The sequence below is a fragment of the Scyliorhinus canicula genome, chromosome 6, assembly GCF_902713615.1.
Source record: "Scyliorhinus canicula chromosome 6, sScyCan1.1, whole genome shotgun sequence".
In the NCBI taxonomy this organism is placed as follows: Eukaryota; Metazoa; Chordata; class Chondrichthyes; order Carcharhiniformes; family Scyliorhinidae; genus Scyliorhinus; species Scyliorhinus canicula.
The window spans coordinates 166,345,286-166,366,206 of record NC_052151.1 but is presented as its reverse complement, the minus strand read 5'-3'; the positions used below and the strand labels follow the sequence as shown (position 1 = coordinate 166,366,206).

Below are 20,921 nucleotides of genomic sequence, written 5' to 3'. Positions count from 1 at the left end.
GGGGGGGGGGGTGATGTCGAGAACAAAGGACCATGGTTTCAGGATACAGGCTATTTAGAACTGATGTGAGGAAAAAAATCACTTTACTCAAAGGGTAGTGACGCAGTGGAATTCTCTAGCATAGAAGGCTGTGGAGGCTGTCATGATATGCAAACATGCAACCAATGAACACTCAGAATAGGACACGCCAATAGGCAGTCAGGACACTCAGAGGTGGCATCACCACAAGGGAGCATGACATAAACACTATAAATGGGATGAGGCACTCACACCCTGCCTCTTTCCACAGACAGACATCTAGAGAGTTAGACAGGGTTGATCAGCAGCATCGCACCCCAGCACATGGCTTAGAGCAAGCAGCTACAGTTAGACTGAGTTACTACAGTTAGATTAACAGAGAGTCGAAATCATTTGAGAACTATGTTAATAGTTCAATAAACACGTTGAACTCATTTCAAAGTCTGGAGCATCCTTTAGTTAAGACTGCATCAAGTAGCAGCCTGAGTTATCCGAAACAGCATAACACAACATGATGCCAGGAGTGACTGTTCAATCTATTTAGTTTGACTCTCTGCTAATCTAACTGTAGTAACTCAGTCTAACTGTACCAGCTTGTCTAAGCCACGTGCTGGGGTGCGATGCTGCTGATCAACCCTGTCTAACTCTCTAGATGTCTGTCTGTGGAAAGAGGCAGGGTGTGAGTGCCTCATCCCTTTTATAGTGTTTATGTCATAGCCCCTTGTGGTGATGCCACCTCTGAGTGTCCTGACTGCCCATTGGTTATGTCCTATTCTGAGTGTTCATTGGTTGTATGTTTGCATATCATGACATTGGTTGCATGTTTGCATATCATGAGAGAGGCCAAGTCACTAAATATATTTAAGAAGGAAATAGATGGATTTCTAGATTGTAAAGGCATCAAGAAGTATGGTGAGCATGGGAGTATGGCATCGAGTTGAGGATTAGTCATCATCAACATTGAATGGTGGAGCAGTCTCGAAAGGCTGAATGACTTCTCCTGCTCCTATCTTCTATGTTTCCATGTGACATCTGGTTCTCTCTCAAGTGAACATAAGAGATCCCATGACACTATTTGAAAAAGATATGGTGAGCTCCCCCAGTGTCCTGAACAGAGTTTCTCCAATAACTAACATCACAGAAATTAATTCATGGGTAATTTATGTGCGGTTGCTGTATGCAAATTGCTGCAGCATTTTCCTACATTACAATAGTGGCAAAACCTAAAAGTACTTCATTGGTTGCGGCAGGCATTATAGAAATAAAATTTGCTTTTTTTCAATCATTTTGAGCAGTAAGTTGCTCTAGCCATTGCAGTATTTCTTAAATTAGCTATGTATGATAGCAAAGTACATGTTTCAGCTGCAGCCACAGCTTGAACAAACATGGGTGATAATATGCATCAAAGCCTTTTTTTGTCAACTCTGTGTTGCCACCTCCTATATTCCTTGCAATAATTGGTGTGAGGGAATTAAAAGGGTGTGCTATAAAGAAGCACCAGAGGATGTCGAGGTTTCTTTGTATGTAATTTTTTCTTCAACTATTTGGCAAGTTTCAGAAGGAAAATAACCTTATGAGAATGTGCTTTCAGGATTATTGGAAGTAAAAATACAGTTTATATTTATCTCGGTTAGTACTTTCAGCAACATCTTCCCTACTGCATGTCAATATACAAATTATGAGGAGAAAAGCATTGGAAATAAAAATATTTTTCCTATGTTATTACACAATGTGACTAAACATGGGTAGAATGCTCATTTGAAGGGTCGGTGCAGACTCGATGTGCCAAATGGCATCTTCCTTCGCTGTTGGGATTCTATGATTCTAACTCTCTCCAGCCATGATACATTATTTTAGTTTTAATTCTATGTCTTAGCGCTGTCCCAGTCCTAAAATTCCTGCCAATAACAGCCTTGAATAGGCCTCATAAGGCTTTCTCCAATTCAGTCTTTGTTGGGACTGTGATCACAGTGCCTTCTGTTTTAGTTTATTTGATCTTTTCAGATTACCTCTTCAGATTTTTGTTGAGCTTGACCCTAAATGTATTTCAATTATAATAGCGCTATCCTGCTTCATCTTTTTCACTTTTCAAAATAATTTTGCTCTTATGTTTTGGTTCTGCTGTTTACTCTTGTGCTATAGCTCCCTCTTTGAAATTTACAATTCCGAAAATAGAATTTGTAATACATATCCCATTGCCTTACCTTCTGTTAATAAGCAATCATTTAATTAAAAAGACCCTTGAACCACCATTTGTCCATCACCATGCAAAGAAATGTCAAGGGATATTTATTGCAATAAAGACTCAGTGAGATTAAAATTATTCTTTGATCACAGTAGAATTATCATCATACCAAATAAGCAGACATAACAACCAGGGTCAGTGGTTTCTGTGGTAACCAGCATGTTTATGGTATTGTTTTGCTTAGCTGTCACATCCTCAGGGCACTTGCATAAAGGTCTTTTTATAAAATTGGGTATTTTTGACAAGGTTTTTGCTGAGCTTCATTTGTTCTCCCTGCTTCTGGCATAATGTCAGCACAAAGCAGCATGTGCTTAAAATTCCACCCTGACACAATTTCTCCATTGTGTTGCATTGAATTTATCTGTTTTAAAACACAAAAAAGACTTATCCTCAAATCTTCAGCCGTTTATTTCAGCTACTTTGGTTTTGGAAGCTGTTCAAAGGACCTCCTTTCCCAGCTAAATTAGGGAATTGTCAAAACATAAAGGTTAAATACTTTTCAAACCTTCATCTACTGAATCTCCTTTGGAGCTAGTTTTTTAATTCATGTGTTTTACAAATTGTGCTTATCACATTAATAGTCCGAATAGAGCATCTGTTTTAGACAACGTTATCAACATGAAGCACTCCTGGTCAGCTCTATCTCACCACCTTTTTTCTCAATGCTGCTACTGCCTCTGTGTTGTCAGAAGCTGGGAATTTCATGGTGAGTAATTCATTTCCTGACTCCCCAAAGACTGTTGTTATTTGCAAGGCACAAGTCAGGAATATCCTCCACTTGTCTGGATGAGTGCAACTCCAACAACTCTCAAGAAGGTTGACACCATCCAAGACAAAACTTCCCACTTGATTGGTACTCTATCCACCGCCTGAAACATTCACTTCCTCCATCACCAACACATCGTAGTAGTGGGTTGTACCATGTATAAGATGCACTGCAGCCACTCACCAAGCTTGGTTCTTCAACAGCACCTTCCAAGCCAATGATATCTACCAACTAGAAGGATAAGGGCAGCAAATGAATGATAACACCACTAATTACAAGTTGCCCTCAAGTCACTCAGCATCCTGGCTTTGAACCATATCTCCATTTATTCACTGTTGCTGAGCCAAAATCCAATAATTCCTCCCAGCAGAACTCCAGGTGTACCTACAAGAGCTAGACTGCACTGGGTCAAGAAAAAAGTTCACCCCACCTGATCAATGCAATTGAGGATGCACATTAATGCTGGCTTTACTAGGGAGGCCTCCATCCCAAGAACAAATATCAAGTAAAGTTGCTTGTTCAATATCCAAGGGTTTCCCGACGGCGTGGGCTGCCCATTGGAAACCCCATTGGCCGGCTGGCAAGACGGAGAATCCCGGGGACGAAGAATTCCGCCCATTCTCTTTGGCCTCCATTCTGAACTCCATTACTTAGCCATCAACTTTATTCCTGTCCACTATCTTGATGTCCTATTTGATCGTGAGCTTAACTTTCAACCTCAAATCTTTTCCATCACCAAGACTGCTTACTTTTACCTCTATAATATTACCTTTTTCCACTCCACATCCTACACAGTATTGCTTATACAGAAAACAGCTGCAGAATTCTGAGGTGCAGAGGCATTGAGGTGTTCCAGTGCACGAGCCACAAAATGTTAGGTACACAGGTACAGTAAATAATTTAGAAGGCTAATGGAATGCCATGCTTTTATTACAAGAGGAATTAAATAGCAGTTCAGAGTAGGTTTACTAGATTGATACCTGGAATGAGTGGGCTGACTTATGAGGAAAGGGTAGACAGACTATGCCAGTTTCCACTGGAATTTAAAAGAGTGAGGGGTCACTTGATTGAAGTATATAAGATCCTGAATGGACTTGATAAGGTGGATGTGGAAAGGATGATTTATCTTATAGATGAGTCCAGAACTGGAGGGGATGTTTAAACTGGATGTTTAAAAATTCGGGGACGTCCTGTGTTACGGATACCTGCTCAACTCTCAGCAGTGGCTAAGATACTGGACCAAAACCATAAAGTTTTTAAGTTTTAATGCGGTGTGGAAAGCAGGAGTAATAACATAAGGAATGGGGTGTGATTATTTTATAAACAAACTTTAATAAAACAAAAGTAAAACAATATTTAAACTTCAACACTAACAATAACAGATTACATGGATTTTCTGAACCCTAATATACAAGTTCCCATTAAACAGAACTTCAAAGGAACATGCAGCTTTCATTCCACTTACCCAGGAAGGCAAAGGTGATACTTGCATTTGCGAACCAATTTTTCTTATGTTAGTGAAGTTACTTCAGAACTTTTTTTGAAAGGCTGTCTCTGAAATAGCTTTCCATGACCTCTCTCGTTGGTTTTTCAAATCCTTCTCTTCACCTGTTCAAACAGGATTCTTTCTCTCTGTCTCTCTCTGAGCTCCACGCAGTCACTCAACAAGGTTCTCTCCTAGGGTGTCCAGACTTGAACCCATTATTGTTAGCTTGGCTGTCTTGATTTCCCACTCCTTTTTGTACAAAAGAACAGAGCCATGCTATTGATATGCAACTGAACTCCCATATACAGACAAAAGAGGCTATCAGACTCTGTAATGGGCCAATGGCTGGTCAAACGAGTGTGTTCCGAACGACAATGGATCTCGAGTGGATAATCCTGGCTGAACAGGTGCATCCTGCGTGTACCCATTAACGAGTATAAGTCCGAATGAGACAATGTAACTCAGGCCAGGTGTGGCCTTATCCCGCTGACTCTTTGCTAGCAGTTTTTTTCCTCAGTCTGTTCACCCCTAAATAGCCTGCTACATTTCAATCCCATTTCTGGACCCAGGTTCCTAATATCCTCTCAACACCTGAGAGCACAGAGATGGGGAGAAACCTTTTCTCTCCGTGGGTTATGTGACTTTGGAACACTCTGCCTCAGAAGATAGTGGAGATGGGGATCATTTAATATTCTTAAGGTGGTGACAGATTTCTGATGGGCAAGGGAATCAAAGATTTTCAGGAATAGATGAGATGGTAAAACTTGAAACACAAAACAATGGTCCATGATCTTATTGAATGGTGGAGAAGGCTCGAAGGGCCAAATGGCCAACTCCTCCTATTTCATATGTGCATACTACAATCATCTTGCAAATAAAAAGCAGGTAAAGAATGATTCAGTTTTCTGCACATCTTTCTGTCAAGTTCCAATGAAAAGTAAGTGCAAGATGAACTTATGGCACAATTCTCACACATTTACTGAACATTGCTACATAGATTTAACCATTGCACAGTACAATACCTCTGGAAGATCACCTTGATTTGTGGTATTATGGTTTCCACTCAGGAGATTCCTCGCCCACCCTGTCTTCTCTCCATACATTAGAATGCTACTTTACCATGAATCAATGAAAAATATAGGGCGCAATCTACCGGGTAGTTGTTGGATGAAGCCTCCAACAGCCACGACGCCTAGTGGGATCTACCCAAGTCCCATGAGGCATCAGGATCAGGAATCCGCCGATAATGGCAGCGACCAAGCCACACTCACATATGTAGGCCTCCCAGGACCTACTGGCCTCCCCAGAGAGACCACAACCAGACACCATTCAGTACTGGTCCATACAAGCATGGAACAAGTGGAACGGCACCCGGAGGGTCTGTGAGGTAACCACAGGCCCCTGGATGGTCAGGGATAGGACAGGATGTTCCCCCTGACCCTCCCCTTGCCAGGCTGGAACCTTGGCACTACCACCCTGGCACTGCCAAGGTGACAGTGCAAGGGTGCCAGGGTGATACTGCTAAGGGTCAGGGTCCGTGGGGTGCCATACCGATGAAAGGAGAGTGGAGGAGAGTATAAAGGGAGGGGCACTATAGGGAGAGTGGGGACATGTATTACTCATTAAACACCCTTATGCACAACCATTATAACGCCTCTGTCACTTTCTTCCATAATGCGGACTGACCTCCAAACCCTTGGCCCATCTCTCCAGGCATCTCCCCCTCCCTGTGGCACCCACCCACTCTCCGGCTGTGGACATGTCTCCGGAGCTGTGTCCCATCTCCTGGGTGTTTGGATACTGGCTGCTGCGTGTCTGGTGTTGCCTCCTGCAGTGTTCAGGCACAGTGTCCAGGCATCAAGGTGTGATTGTGATGCTATGAAATGACTCCCAAATGCCTCATGGTCCACCCACCCACAGGAATCCACTTGGCATGTGGGAAGTGCTCACTTAACCACGGTTGCCAATTCTCTATTACCATTAACCTTCAGCCATACGGTCAGAGGCTTCGTCAATCAGTGGGGGTTATGGGTGGTCATTGGGGCAGACAGGGAGGGACACAGGTTACCACAAGAACAGGTACACACGATCCAGTGGCATGGTGGTGCGGTGAGCGGTTGCACTCCGGTTGCCCCTCCCCCTCCCACCCTCCCCCCACACTCCTAAGGCAGCGCACCCTGTGGAGGGTTCCCCACCCCAGTCGTTGGTCCCCCACACCCCGCCGAGCACGGAGGTTGCAAGCCCAGTACCCCAAGCCCTTTGCCTGTAACCAAAGGGGGCTACTCACCTCCTTGACTCGTATACAGGTACTTCCTCGTTAGTATAGTGGTTAGCCTCCCTGCCTGTCACATGGGAGACCCAGGTTCAAATCCCTGATGGGGACCTTTCTAATTATTCAGAAGCTCCATTGGTAGGTCTGGTTTCCTCCCACAAGTTCAGAAAGATGTGCTTGTTAGGTGGATTGGACATTCTGAATTCTCCCTCAGTGGACCCGAACAGGCACTGGGGTGTGGCGACTGGGGGATTTTCACAGTAACATCATTGCAGTGTTAATGTAACCCTACTTGTGACAATAAAGATTATTATTATTGACTCCCCACAGAAGCCCTTCCGCTAGGTTCACGTTTTTTAGAAGAAGTACTAATCGGTGCCAGTGTGACCACTTGCTGGGGAGGCAGCTGAATGACAGGAGGTCGTTGGATATAGGGCAGCTCCCGTTAATTGTATGGACATTGGGCTTAAGTGGTGATAATTGGTTTCTCGCCACGGGACACCGAGATCCCGATTCCGCCTCCGGTAGCGGGCCGGTTGCATCGCAAACTGGCACCTGCTGCGGTTCTCACTTTTGGCCTCTCCCGCTATTTGCCGGCCTCATTTTGCTTGAGCGAGAGCGCAACGAGGCCAGAGAATCACGCCCTAAGTGGAATTAGATAGCGGTGTGGTACTCGCCAGCTAAGCCAGCAGGAAACTTCCCGAAAAACCCGCCACAAATGACACTTAGAAACCTTTCCATTTAATTATACCCATAGATTATGTACCTGATAAGAGCATCCCATTCTTGAAATGATGTTCATCCCTCAGGGATCATGATCAAATATTCCTATCCCAATGGGTGAATTAATGTTCTTTTCAATCTCGCTTCAGGTTGAAAGAAACAGCCCAATGTCATAGTTTCTAGACTTTATATGATCCAGAAGTTGGAATGCCTGCTCAGACACCCTAGTTGCAATGGCTGACCTCATTTACACACGTGTTCTCTAAGAACATATGTTCATACTTGGCAATGTCTGTCATTTAAAGTTTGAAGATCTTTCCAGATTGGTAATCAACTTAATTTCAGAGGTTTCAGAATTTATATGTCATCCAGATTTTGAGCTCATGGGCGGCATTGTCCAATCCCGTCGCAGAGTGTCCACGCCGTCGTGTCCAGCTGCAGACCCCGGCGCAAACTGTGCACCAGCCCCGTAGTCCGGTGCCAACAAGGACATGCGCAGTGGCCTCCTTCAATGCGCCGGCCCCGACGCAACATGGCGCAGGACTACGGGGCTGGTGCATAGGAAAGGAGACTCCCAGCCACAGAGGCCGGCCGGCCGATCGGTGGTCCCCGATTGCGGGCCAGGCCATATCGGAAGCCCCCCCCCCCCCCCCCCTCCCGGGGGTCCCTACCGCCACCCCACCCTTACACGCCGAGGTTCCGCTGGCCCAGAGCAGGTTAGAACGGCGCCAGGTGGACTCTTCTTTCCTGACGGCCGCTCGGCCCATCCGGGCTGGAGAATCGACGGGCCGGCCGCGTAGAGCGGCCCGTGGCCGGCGCCAATTCTCCGCTCTGATGAGAATCGCGTGCCGGCGTCAGGCGGCGTGGCCCATTCGCGGGGGTTGTCCGGCCTGGCCAGTGCTGGGAGAATCCTGCCCAATATATTTTTCACTGTACCTGAGGAAGAAGAACATTTAAAAAAAAGTAAGCAACAAAGAGATGTTGCACATATGGAGTACCTGTCATGATTTCAACAGTTCCCAAGTACTTTGCAGCCAGTGAATTACTTTTTGAAGTGCAGTTGTCACAGTTATTGCAGTTTTGTAGGCAAACGTGACATGGTTATTGAATGCACCTATGTAGAACTGTGTTCTGTGCAGCTCTGATAATATGGTCTCTCATCCTGAGCCATATATAATTAAATAGTCCCTTGCCTGCGTTTTGCCCAGAATTTTGTTTGTTCTGATAAGTGTAACAACTGCCATGATTTACAAAAAAAAATCACATGAAGAATGGCAAAGGGATAAGTTGCACTTGGATAATTTGGACCCCATTCAACTTCTGACAATCTCTAGCTATGCAGATAAAGTTAATAAGGAGAATTAGGAGGTAATTTGGTGATGAAGTGGGTTGACGCTCGCCTTTGATCTTTGGAATCTAGGTTGAAATCCATCTTAAATTCATGAAAAGGGTGAATCAATTTCCAATCCAGTAACAGTTTTTTGTGGTGTTTCTGTGCATATTTTGCCAGATTAACAATATTGGTAAGAGAACATTTGACTCTCATAGTCATTAGTGTGCCTGGTCAATTCATTATAATGTTGCAGGAATTTTTAAAATCACAGACTTGAAATTTTCCGGTAATTTCAATTAAACAACATAAATGACAGCAAAGTCCAAATTTTATGATTAAAAAATTTGACTTCCCACGCATAGACTGGATAGAACCAGTTAGAGTCAATCACTGGAAAAGGAAAATCTATGACCTTTAGTACCATGAACATTTTAACAAAGATGGTACACCTGTTTTGCTTTGCAGATGTTTAAAATTATTTTAAAACTTTGCTAAATGCCTTAGTATAGCCCAGTGCAAGCCTCCAGTTGCGCATACTGTGGCACCTTACACAGAGGGAAAAGTAATGATCTGCCACCCCTTATCTTACATATTTTAAATGATATGCTGTGCTACGGACGTAAAATATTGGGCGGTATTCCCCCCCCCCCCCCCCCGGGTGGGAGAATCGCTGGGGTGCCGCGCAAATTGCGTCATTCCGCCCCGACCCCCGCATGCGATTCTCCCAAACCCCCCCCGCCGCAACCAGTGCCGCGCGAATCGCGCCGGGCCGCTCGGCAATTCTCTGGCCTTGTGGTTCAAGCGGCCGCACGCAAATGGCCTAATTCCGCCGGCGGCGCCGTCCATACCTGGTCACTGCCGGCGGGTTCTCATCGCGAAGGCTTGGGGAGCGGCCTGTGGGGGGGGGCTGCGTTCCCGGGGGGGGGGCCTCCGGAGTGGCCTGGTACGCGATTGGGACCAACCGATTGGCGAGCGGGCCTCTCTGTTGGCGGGCCTCCTTTCTTCCGCCGGTGAGCTCGGTTCTATCGACCATGTTTGTGCAGGGCGGCCTGGGGGATGACGGCCACCGCGCATGCGCTAGTTGGCGCCGGCCCAACTGCACATGTGCAGACCGGGTCTCTGACGCCGCGCCGAGGTCCCGCCCCCGTAAATCGCGCGACGCCCCTGCTAACCCCACGGAGGGGGGAGAATAGAGGTCTGGGAACGGGTGCCGATGCCGGAGTAAAACACTCCGGTTTTTACTCCGGCGTCGGCACTTAGACTCCCGTTGGGAGAATCCCGCCCAACATGCCTCAGAGCAGTAGAATACAGGTTTGTGTTCCTGAAACAGAGAGGAAATAAATTAGCCAATGTTCTCACTCCTTTTGCTGACTGGTAAAGTCTACTGAAAAACCTATTGGTGGAAATTAGAGTTGGGCTTGCTATAATGCTGGGTGCATTTAAACAGACTTTCAACTGCTGTTGTCGTGGCTTGCTCATCCAGGATGGCCACTTGGATGAAATGCTGGTCAGTGTGGAGCTACACAGCAGCACACATTTCTAATTTTAAAAAAATTTTGAGTATCCAATTCTCTTTTTTTTTTCTAATTAAGGTGCAATTTAGCATGGCCAATCTACCTACCCTGCACATATTTGCATTTCTGGGGGTGAGACCCACGCAGACATGGGGAGAATGTGCAAACTCCATATGGAGAGTGACCCGGGGCCTGGGTCAAACCCGGGCCCTCAGTGCAGTGAGGCAGCAGTGCTAACCATTGCGACCCCGTGCCGCCCCTCACATTTCCAGTTCATGACATTTTCCTCCATTTGTTTTGATTTTCATCGGCCTTAGTAACAAGAATTTCAGAATCCTGTTGCATTTGCTTTTCACTTCATGTTCTTCATTGCAATGGCAAACACAAAGCTTCAAATATTATCTATCTGAAGTTGAAGCATTTTCTTTCTCACCGAACTGGAAAGCTCACATGTCCAGCAGACGTTTGTTCAGATTTCTTTATGAATGAAATTGTTGGCAGCACGGTGGCGCAGAGGGTTAGCCCTGTTGCCTCACGGCGCCAAGGTCCCAGGTTCGATCCCGGCTCCGGGTCACTGTCCATGTGGAGTTTGCACATTCTCCCCGTGTTTGCGTGGGTTTCGCCACCACAACACAAAAGATGTGCAGGGTAGGTGGATTGGCCACGCTAAATTGCCCCTTAATTGAAAAAACTGAATTGGGTACTCTAAATTTATATTTAAAAAAAGAAAGGAAAAAAAATGAATGAAATTGTGTCATTGATATCTGCAGAAGCTATCTGGATCTCTGCAAGTTTCACATGACCAGATGTTGCAAACCTCCCATCACAATGATAAATTAATTGAAATGTAAGTTAGTCTTGCATTCATCGCCCCCAATATTCAAGTTAGCAGCTGAGGTCAGTGTTCACGCAATTCGCAGGCTGTTCAAACCATCAGAATGTCATGATTGTCAGAGGAGATAAGATTCTTGATGTTTTTTTGATCATTTTACACATTCACCAGTGAAAGTAATCTGTCAGTGCAGATTAGAAAAATTCCAACCTGTGGACACGTTTTGGAGTTGAGGCTTGTCAGTTGTTAAGAATTTTGATGGAGACGCTGTTGAATGTACCCACATCTTTATTGTTGTGGTTTTAACCAATGATCCTTTATTATTGAGCGTTCATTGCACTCAGGTCAGATGCAGTACATTATACACTGATAAGATAGTAGCACAAAGAAGTCAAACAGGCTGCTACCTTTATGATTTTTCACATGTTAATGTTCCGATCTCAAATGGACGCTGAAGGACTATCCCCACTTAGCCTTCTCGAGCTGTCTGCAGCCTTTGACATGGTTGGCCACACTATCCTTTTCCAACATCTCTCTACTGTCATCCGGTTATGTGGGCATGCACGCGCTTGGTTCCTTTCCTATTTATCCAGTAGTAGCCAGAAAATCACCGATGAAGGTTTGTTTACTAACTCCAGTATAACTGGTGTCCTGCGAGGACCTATCCTTGATTCCCTCCTATTTCTCATCTATACACTGCCCCTTGATGACATGATCTGAAAACACATATATGCTGCCAACGTCGAGCTCAACTTCACCAGGCTGCTTGTCCAATATCCAATACTGAAAAGCCAGAAACGTCCTCCAACTAAATATTGGGAAGATTGAAGCCACTATCTTCACCCCCTCCACAAACTTACTTCCCAGCCACCAACTCCATACCCTGTGTCTGTGGCTGAACCAGACCATTCACAAGCTTGGTATCAAATTTGACCCCTATTTGTACTCCTCACCTCATGTACACATGCCATCATCAAAACTGTCTATTTACAATTTTGTGACATGACCTGATTTCCCTCTGCCTCAGCTGACCAGCTGAAACCCTCACCCATACCAATTTTAGCTGTGGACCTTAGGGGTCCAATGCACTCCTGACGAACCCTCCATCTTCCATTAATTTGAAGCCTTCAAAATCACAGCGGTCTGTGCCTAACTGTTGATCCATCAGCCCCCTTCTCACTGACCCGCACTGGTTCCCAGTAAAGCAACACCTCAACCTTAAAATTCTCAACTATTTTAAAAGCTAACATTAAAGAGGAGACCATTCCCAGGCCTCCTTTTTACCACATTATCATGCCATAATGGTAAGAAGGAGCAAGGGGGCAATACTTTTTTCGAAGTATTATTTTTCTCACAAAAAATATATTCTACCAGATATATCGAAGATTTTTTTAAAAATAACCTAAGTTATTGCATCAACTTGGAAAAATGATACTCAAGTGCCTGCAGCAGAGGTTGCTCCAGCTATTTTCATTGAGGGGGGGGGGGGGGGGGGTCCTTCTGGAGCGAATTCTTTGTAAACAGCAGTAAATGCAACTTCACCCCAGTTGAAGTAACACCGCATCGTCTAGAAAATGATGCAATAAGCCAGAAATGCAGATTGCCCATCGTGTAAAAAGTCTACTTGGAGCCAAAGCAGCCCTTAGATCAGTCTGTTATTGGAAGTTCTGAGGATGGGAACAGACTCTTTTATATTAGGGCAGAACCAACCAGACTAAGCAGAAGCCTTGGCCAGAAAAAAGTTGTATTTTATCTTGGCAATATGGAGACTGTAGATTTTTTATTATTTTCAATGTTGTAAGGGGGTGATACTGAAACTAAATACTAATGCATCAAAATTTTGTGTTTTTCTTTGTTCACTGCACAATTTTAAAGTAATCCAGTTTGTTGTCTCATATTCAGCCAGCCTTGTCTCATGAAGGTGTTCATCGAAAGATCCCCTGAAAGATTGGTGAATTGCATCATTTTTAATTTATTAATTTCTGAGATATAAGCAAAGCCAGCAATCTCTAATTGCCCTCGAGAAGGTGGAGGGGAGCCACCTTAAACCGCTGCAGTCCAAGTGGTGTAGGTACACCCACTGTGCTGTTAGGAAGGGAGTTCCAGAATTTTGACCCAACAGTGGTGAAGGAGTGGCGAGAAAGTTCCCAGTCAGGGTAATGTATGACGGGAGAGAATTTGCGGGTGATGGTGTTCCCATGCATCTGCTCTCCTTGTCCTGCTCGGTGGTAGGGTTTGGACCGAGCTGCTAAAGAAGTCTTGGTGAGGTCCTGCTGTGCATCTTGTAGATGGTGCACACTGCAATACACATCAATGATGGAGGGAGTGAATATTTAAAGTGGTGCATGAGGTGGCAACCAGGTGGACTCCTTTGACCTGGATGGTGTCAAACCTTTTGCATTGTTATTGGAGCTGCATTCATCCAGACAAATGAAGAGTATTCGATCACATTCCTGTTTTGTTCCTTGTAGAAGATGGACAGGCTCTTTGGAGACAGGCGGTCAGTTACTCACCGTGGAATTTCCAGCCTCTTACTTGCTCTTGTAGCTGCAGGATTTATATGACTGGTCCAGTTCAGTTTCTGATCAATGGTAACACCCAGGATCATAATAGTGAGTCATTCAGCAATGGTAATGCTATTGAACGTGAAGGGAAAATGGCTGGATTTTCTCTCATTGGAGATGATCATTGCCTGCACTTGTGTAACATGAATGTTACTTACCACTTATCAGCCCAAACTTGAATGTTGTCCACGTCTTCTGCATATGGACATGGGCTGTTTCAGTATTTGAGGAGCCAAGAATGGTTCTGAACCTTGTGCAATCATTAATCAACTTGTGACTCTTTGATGGAGGGAAGATCATTGATGAAGCAGCTGGACACTAGTCTGAGGAATATCCGCTGTGATGTCCTGGGATTGAGATGATTGACCTCAAACAAGCACAACCATCTTCCTTTGTGCCAAGTATGATACCAATCAGTGGAGAGTTTTCCCCTGATTCCCATTGACTTAACATTGGTTATGGCGCTTTGATGATACATTCTGTCAAATGCCTTGATACCAAGGGCACTTCACCTCTTGAGTTAAGCTATTTTTTTCCATGTTTGGAGCAAGGTCATAATGAAGTCAGGAACTGAGTGGCCCTGGCAGAACCCTAACTGAGAATCAATGAGAAGGTTATTGCTGCGTAAGTGCCGCTTGATAGCACTATCAATGGCCCCTCCTATTGCTTTGCTGATGATCAAGATTAAGCTGATAGGGCGATAATTGGTCAGGTTGGATTTTTCCTGCTCTTTGCGTAAGGACATACCGAGGCAATTTTCCACATTGCCAGGTAGATGTCAGTATTGCAGCTGTACTGGAACAGCTTGGCTAGGGGTGCGGCAAGTTCTGGACCATAAGTCTTCAGTACTATTGCCGGAATGTTGTCAGGGCCTTTGCAGTACCTTGAGCCATTTCTTGATATCACATGGAGTGAACCTAATTGGCTGAAGACTGGCAACTGTGATGCTGGGGTCCTCAGGAAGAGGCCAAAATGCTTCATCCACTCGGCACTTCTGGCTCAGGATGGTTGCAAATGCTTTTGTCTTGTCATTTGCACTGATGTACTGAGCTCTCTCAACATTGAAAAAGGGATATTTGTGGAGCATCCTCCTCCAGTTAGCTGTTTATTGTCTAGCATCATAAACAACCAGTTGTGACAGGACTGCAGAACTTAGGTCTGATCCATTGGTTGTGGGTTCACTTAGCTCTGTCTATCACTTGCTCCTTATGCTATTTGGAATGCAAGTAGTCCTGTGTTGTAGATTCATCAGGTAGAAGCACGAGTGAGATTGGTGTCCAGGTTTTAATAACAAGGGGTTTTCATGTAACAGGCCTTGAGTAATGTGGGTGTGTATGATTGTTTTAATATTCCTTCTCAGAATATGTGTGTCACAGCCAAAGCCAATATTTATTGCCCATTCCTAAGTCTTTGTTATGATTTTGACACAACTGAATGACTTTCTAGACCACTTCAGAGAGCACTGGAGTTTCATATACACCTAACCAGGTATGAATGGCAGGTTTACTTCCCTTAAGTTCTGAAACAGTTTGATTCTGACACAATTCTACAGCTTTATGATCATTAACAAATGATGCCAACTTTTTTCAAATTTCTCAGACAGCCATGGTGGGATATGAACTCACAAACTCGGGACTATCAGTCCACGTCTTTGTATTATTAGTCCAGCTATCACGATATTGCCATAACTGTAAAAAGCAGGCGACAAATATAAATTCTCAATCATACAGAATGAAGGATCAGTTTACAGCGGATAATATTTGAAGCAGAACTAAAATTTGTAAGTGACCATACTTGAAGGCCTTCAGATTAGTGCTAAAGATTACACGCGCGATTTAACACCCAAAGAACAGAATCCTGATTTGGGCTCTTATAGAGGGGTGTTTCCCAGTGCCTGCGGCAAGAACAACCCCGCTATCAAACAGGACTCTTGACTTTTTTTAGCCTCAGTTGGGAACTCCCCACTGAGGTTGCAGATGCCTCATTTCCAAGATGAGATTGGGACGCCATTTTTAAATATCCCCCCTCACACTGCACCCCCCTCAACCGGCCCCAAATTACCCCTTAGTTGATCCTCGAGCCCCCCCTACCCCTTACCCCACCTCATAAAGGCAAGGAAGGGCAGCCCTGAGCCCAATCCCTGCCAAAGGAACCTGACACCCAGGCACCTTGGTACCGCCAGCCTGGCACTCTGACAATACCTCTGCCAGCCTGGTAGTGCCAGCAGGGCAGTGCCAGGGTGCCGGGTGGCAGAGCAAAGGTGCCCAAGTAACGGTGCCCAGGTGGCAGCAGGAGTGCCAGGGTGCTACCCTGCTCAGAGCCTGACCACCCGGAAGCCTCCGATAGCGTGGGAGACCCCCCCCCAGGTGCCGTTACACGTGATCCACGTGCTAAACGGCACCACGGCAAGGTCTCCCAGGCGTGGGCATTCATCCTTAGCTTCAGGAGAATCAGGCACCAACATATTTAAATAATTCTTTAATATTCAGGAAAGGAAATGGATGATTAATTAATTCAAGCTTATATTCCAAACTAATTTAGAATCATCGCAGAAAGATTTAATTGTGTACTTGGTCACATTTTCATTTTCAAACACATTGAGGTTACTTTTTGATGAGTAACTACCAATGTACTTGGAATTTTTTTTCTAATAATCCATCTCAGCTGAAAGGCAATAACAGTTCAGATAAGAAAAGCGCTTAATCAAGCAGGATTTTGGCATTTGGTCAAAAGCAAGACCAACTGTCCTTTTCAACACCACTGATGTGTGACAGACATTTATTTTCAATTTATTTTTATTCTCTCCTTTTAATTATCCTCAGACGTATGAAGCAGCGCTTTAGCAGCTAAAGGACAATAATGCATTAAGGACTTAATGCATTACATCATTCATAGGCCTTCATACCGTTCATGCAGAGAAACCAATTGAGTGAAATCTGTTTGAACAAGCAAAGAAACTATTGTGCACAATCTTTGATGTTTTACAGAGAACAACTGAAACTGCAAGGCACAAGAGCCAGCTTCATGTTTTCAATGTTTTTAAAAAAATTATGTTTTAAAAGATACTTAACCCAGAACAATTGGGTTCCCATCATTGATTTAGCATTCTAAAGTCTCCTAGAAATAGCTGTTTGGCACATAATGTGGCACTGTTGGGTGTCTGAATGATGGAGGCCGAGTTGTACAATTAATATTTGTGTGTTGTTGTGAATACATGTTTCCCTATTTTGTTCTGTTGACTTGTGTTTTGAATAATGAACTAAAGAAATTTTAAGGAGCGAATGAAGCCTTCACCTTGAATATTATTTCCTATTATCTAAGTACATTGATTATTTTTGTGCACCTTGTTGTGGTTACAAAAGGTAGCAGGATAAATTCTTCTTGTATATTATACTGAAGCGTCAATTGAAAGCATCATTTATTTTCCAAGGGCCCATCCTCCTGCATATCATGTTAATATCTTTATTGTTTTACCTTTGTCATTTGTAATTTATTTTCTGTTTTAATTAACGAATCAATGCTAAAGAAATTAGCATTGTGTATTATTTAGCTTTGTTTTTTAGCTAATTTTCCATAAAGTATCAACTTAGTTACAATTCTGTTTCTCAATACTGTCAGACCTTTATACCAAAACCACAGTAATGTCTCTAACACTTAATATTTGTTCACTTTGAAAGGATGGATTTAAAACTTTTGTACCTTCCGAAGAACACAGAACAAATATATATGTAATATTAAACAGTTGTGTTTGTAACTGTTTGATTTTTACAAATGAACCTGATGGTAGGACTTAGCCCTAAGCATTATTCATTGCAAGGTTAAGAGAAATAATTAGAGTGGCTTCCGGTGGCAGCCCGAGAGTGAGCAGTCACACATTTGGTAGGTCCGCTCAAGGTGGATTGTTTTTTTTGCTCCTTTCCCCGTTCGTGGAAAAAGATGTAAAAATGCCAGAAGAAAGTGTGACTCCTCTGATGGGGCTGGTGGATGGGTCTATGGACCAGGAGTGGGTCGAGAAGAAGGGAGCTGGTGGAGCAGGAAAATCTCCATGCGCCACAGGTCAAGATGGCGGAGGGCAAAGGGCTTGCCTACCCAACCAGTGGGCAATGAAACAGCTGGTGGACTTCTTAACTGAGAAGTTCAGCCAGCAGAAAAGGGAAGCCATGGAGGACCTGACCAAGGTGGTAGACCCGCCCAAAGCAGGGATTAATCGTTTGGAGCAGGGGCTGGAGTCCCAGAACCAGGCGATCCAGAAAGTGGAGGAGACGGTGGGGGAGCATGAGAAGCAACTCCCTTCATTAGCGGCCAAGATGGGAGTGATGCAGGAAACCCAAAAGAGGCTGAAGGAGGAGGATCTGAAGAACCACTTCAGAAGACAAAACTTGTGGCTCGCGGGAATGCCTGAACGCATTGAAGGAGCGGTTGCCGGCATGAATGTGGCCAAGATGTTGGACAAGCTAATGTGTTCTGGGGGGGGCCTTCGACTGAGCGCATAGGGCACTGGCGGGCGAGCCGCCGAGAGCAATGGTGGTGCGATTGCACCGCGTGTTGGACAAGGTGAAGATTCTGGAGTGGGCGAGGCGGACGAGGCAGTGCACCTGAGAAGGGAACGAGCTGCAAGTGTACCAGGACCTGGTTGCAGAACTGGTGATGAGGAGGGCCAGGTTTAATCGGGTCAAGGCTGCCCTCTTCAAGAAGGGGATTACGTTTGGGTTGCTGTTGCCAACCCACCTCTGGGTGACGTTCCAGAATCGAGAGTACTATTTTGGTATTCCAGAGGAGGTGATCGAGTTTGTGTGGGCAATGGACTGGCAGGAGAAAGAAGATATTGAACTTTTGAGGAGGTGTGAGGAGGAGTTTCCTTTTGGTGCTTGTTGGAGAGCTTTTTCTCCTTTGAAATGATTTGTTGGACTTGGTGTTGGGGTGCTTGGGGTCGGGGTGCTTGGGAGCATCACGGGTGCACCTTTTTCTGTTTCTTTGTTGCTTGAGGGAGTGCGAATGGGGCGAGGGGAATCGGGGTGGGGGTAGGAGTTTTGGAGACCTTGGGCAGGGGCTGCCATGCCAGCTGGGCAACCAAGTTAATGGAAGCTCAGTGGGGTGGTCAGATGGTTGCTGCAGGGGAGGGAGATAGGTGGGCTGTTTGATTTGGGGAAGAGGGTGCTGACAAAGGTCTGATCGTGGTGGCGCATTTCGAAAGGGAGCAATGACATTTGAGGGTGGGCCTGGAGGATCGTGTGGCACTGGCCGGAGAGAGGCCCATAAAGGGATATGGTTGATTGGCAGGGGAGGAGGTGGGAGCCCTCCCAACCAGGCTGGTCACATAGAATGTGAGGGGGCTGAATGAGCCAGTCAAATAGTCATGTGTGTTCGAGGAGGAGTCTGAGATGGACATGGCTTTTTTTTTTTACAAGAGGCGCATTTTAAGATAGGGGGTCAGACAAAATTGAGGAAGGGATGCGTAGGACAAGTGTTCCATTGAGGACTGGACATGAAGACGAGGGGGACGGCTGTGCTAGTAAACAAGCGGGTGGCATTCGAGGTGGGGAATATAGCGGCAGATTCGGGGGGGGGGATAGGTTTGTGATGTTAGTGAAAAGCTGGAGGGGATGCCGGTGGTTATGGTAAATGTTTATAGGGCAGCATGGTGGCCTAGTGGTTAGCAGTGCAGCCTCATGGCGCCAAGGTCCCAGGTTCGATCCTGGCTCTGGGTCACTGTCCATGTGGAGTTTGCACATTCTCCCCGTGTTTGCTTGGGTTTCGCCCCCAAACCCAAAGATGTGCAGGGTAGGTGGATCGGCCACGCTAAATTGCCCCTTAATTGGAAAAAATGAATTGGGTACTCTGAATTTATTTTTTTAAATGGTAAATGTTTATGCCCCAAACTGGGACGATGTGGAGTTTATGAGGCAGGTGCTGGGGAAAATTCTTGACCTAGACCCGCACCATGATTATTGTGAGGTGGGGGGGGGGGATTTTTATATGGTCATTGAGCCAGTTTGGATTGGTGGAGCCCGAGGTTGGGGAAGGTGGCGGCAGTGAAGTTGCCGCAGGATTTATGGAGCGGCTGGAAGGCATGGACCCTTGGAGGTTCAGGAGGCCGAGGGCGAAGGAGTTTTCATATTTTTATCATGTGCACAGGATGTACACCCGGATTAACTTTTTTGTGGTGGACAAGACGTTTTTGTCGGGATGTTCAACTCGAGAGTATTTGACGATTGTGGTTTCAGACCACGCGCCGCACTGGGTGGATTTGCAAGTGGACAAGTGGGGGGCAAGTACCCTTAGTGGGCAGCATGGTAGCACAGTGGTTAGCATTGTTGCCTCCCAGTGCCAGGGTCCCAGGTTCGATTCCGGCTTGGGTCACTGTCTGTGCGGGGTCTGCATGTTCTCCCCATGTCTGCGTGGGTTTCTTCCGGGTGCTCCGGTTTCCTCCCACAAGTCCCGAAAGACGTGCTGTTAGGTGAATTAGGCATTCTGAATTCTCCTTCCGTGTGCCCGAACAGGCGCCGGAATGTGGCGACTTGGGGCTTTTCACAGTAACTTCATTGCAGTGTTAGTGTAAGCCTACTTATGTTAGTAATAAAGATTATTATGTGGTTGCTGGCAGATGAGGAGGTGTGCGAGCGGATGAGGACCGCCATTCGAGGATAGGTGGAGCTGAACGACACCAGGGAGGGGCTGGTTTAGCACAGTGGGCTAAATAGCTAGCTTGTAATGCAGAACAATGCCAGCAGCGCGGGTTCAATTCCCGTACGGGTCTCCCCGAACAGGCACCGGAATGTGGTGACTAGGGGCTTTTCACAGTAACTTCATTGAATCCTACTTGTGACAATAAGTGATTATTATTTATTATTATGTAGGTCACGGCCATCACGCTGTGGGAGGCACTCAAGGCAGTGGTTAGAGGGAATTGATTTTGATTCGGTCACACAGGAAAAGGTGCAACGTGCAGAGATGGCCAAGTTGGTGAAAGAGATTCTGAGGGTGGACAGGATGCCCTGGACACAGGGTTGTCGAGGAAGAGGTAGAGACACCAGTTGGAGTTTGCGCTGGTGTCCAAACGGAAGGAGGTGGGGCATTTACAGAGGGCTAGGGGGGCAATATATGTGTACGGGGAGAAAGTACAAGTAAGAGGAGAAGGTATGACTACGGGGAGAAGGCGAGCAGGATG

The 20,921-nt window shown here is 45.5% G+C and overlaps 1 protein-coding gene across 6 annotated transcripts in view; it reads left to right on the top strand.

Annotated features, from left to right (window-relative positions):
- mcph1 (microcephalin 1) overlaps positions 1-20,921 on the top strand; it is a 410,735-nt gene that overhangs the window by 325,153 nt on the left and 64,661 nt on the right. The window lies entirely within an intron of this gene.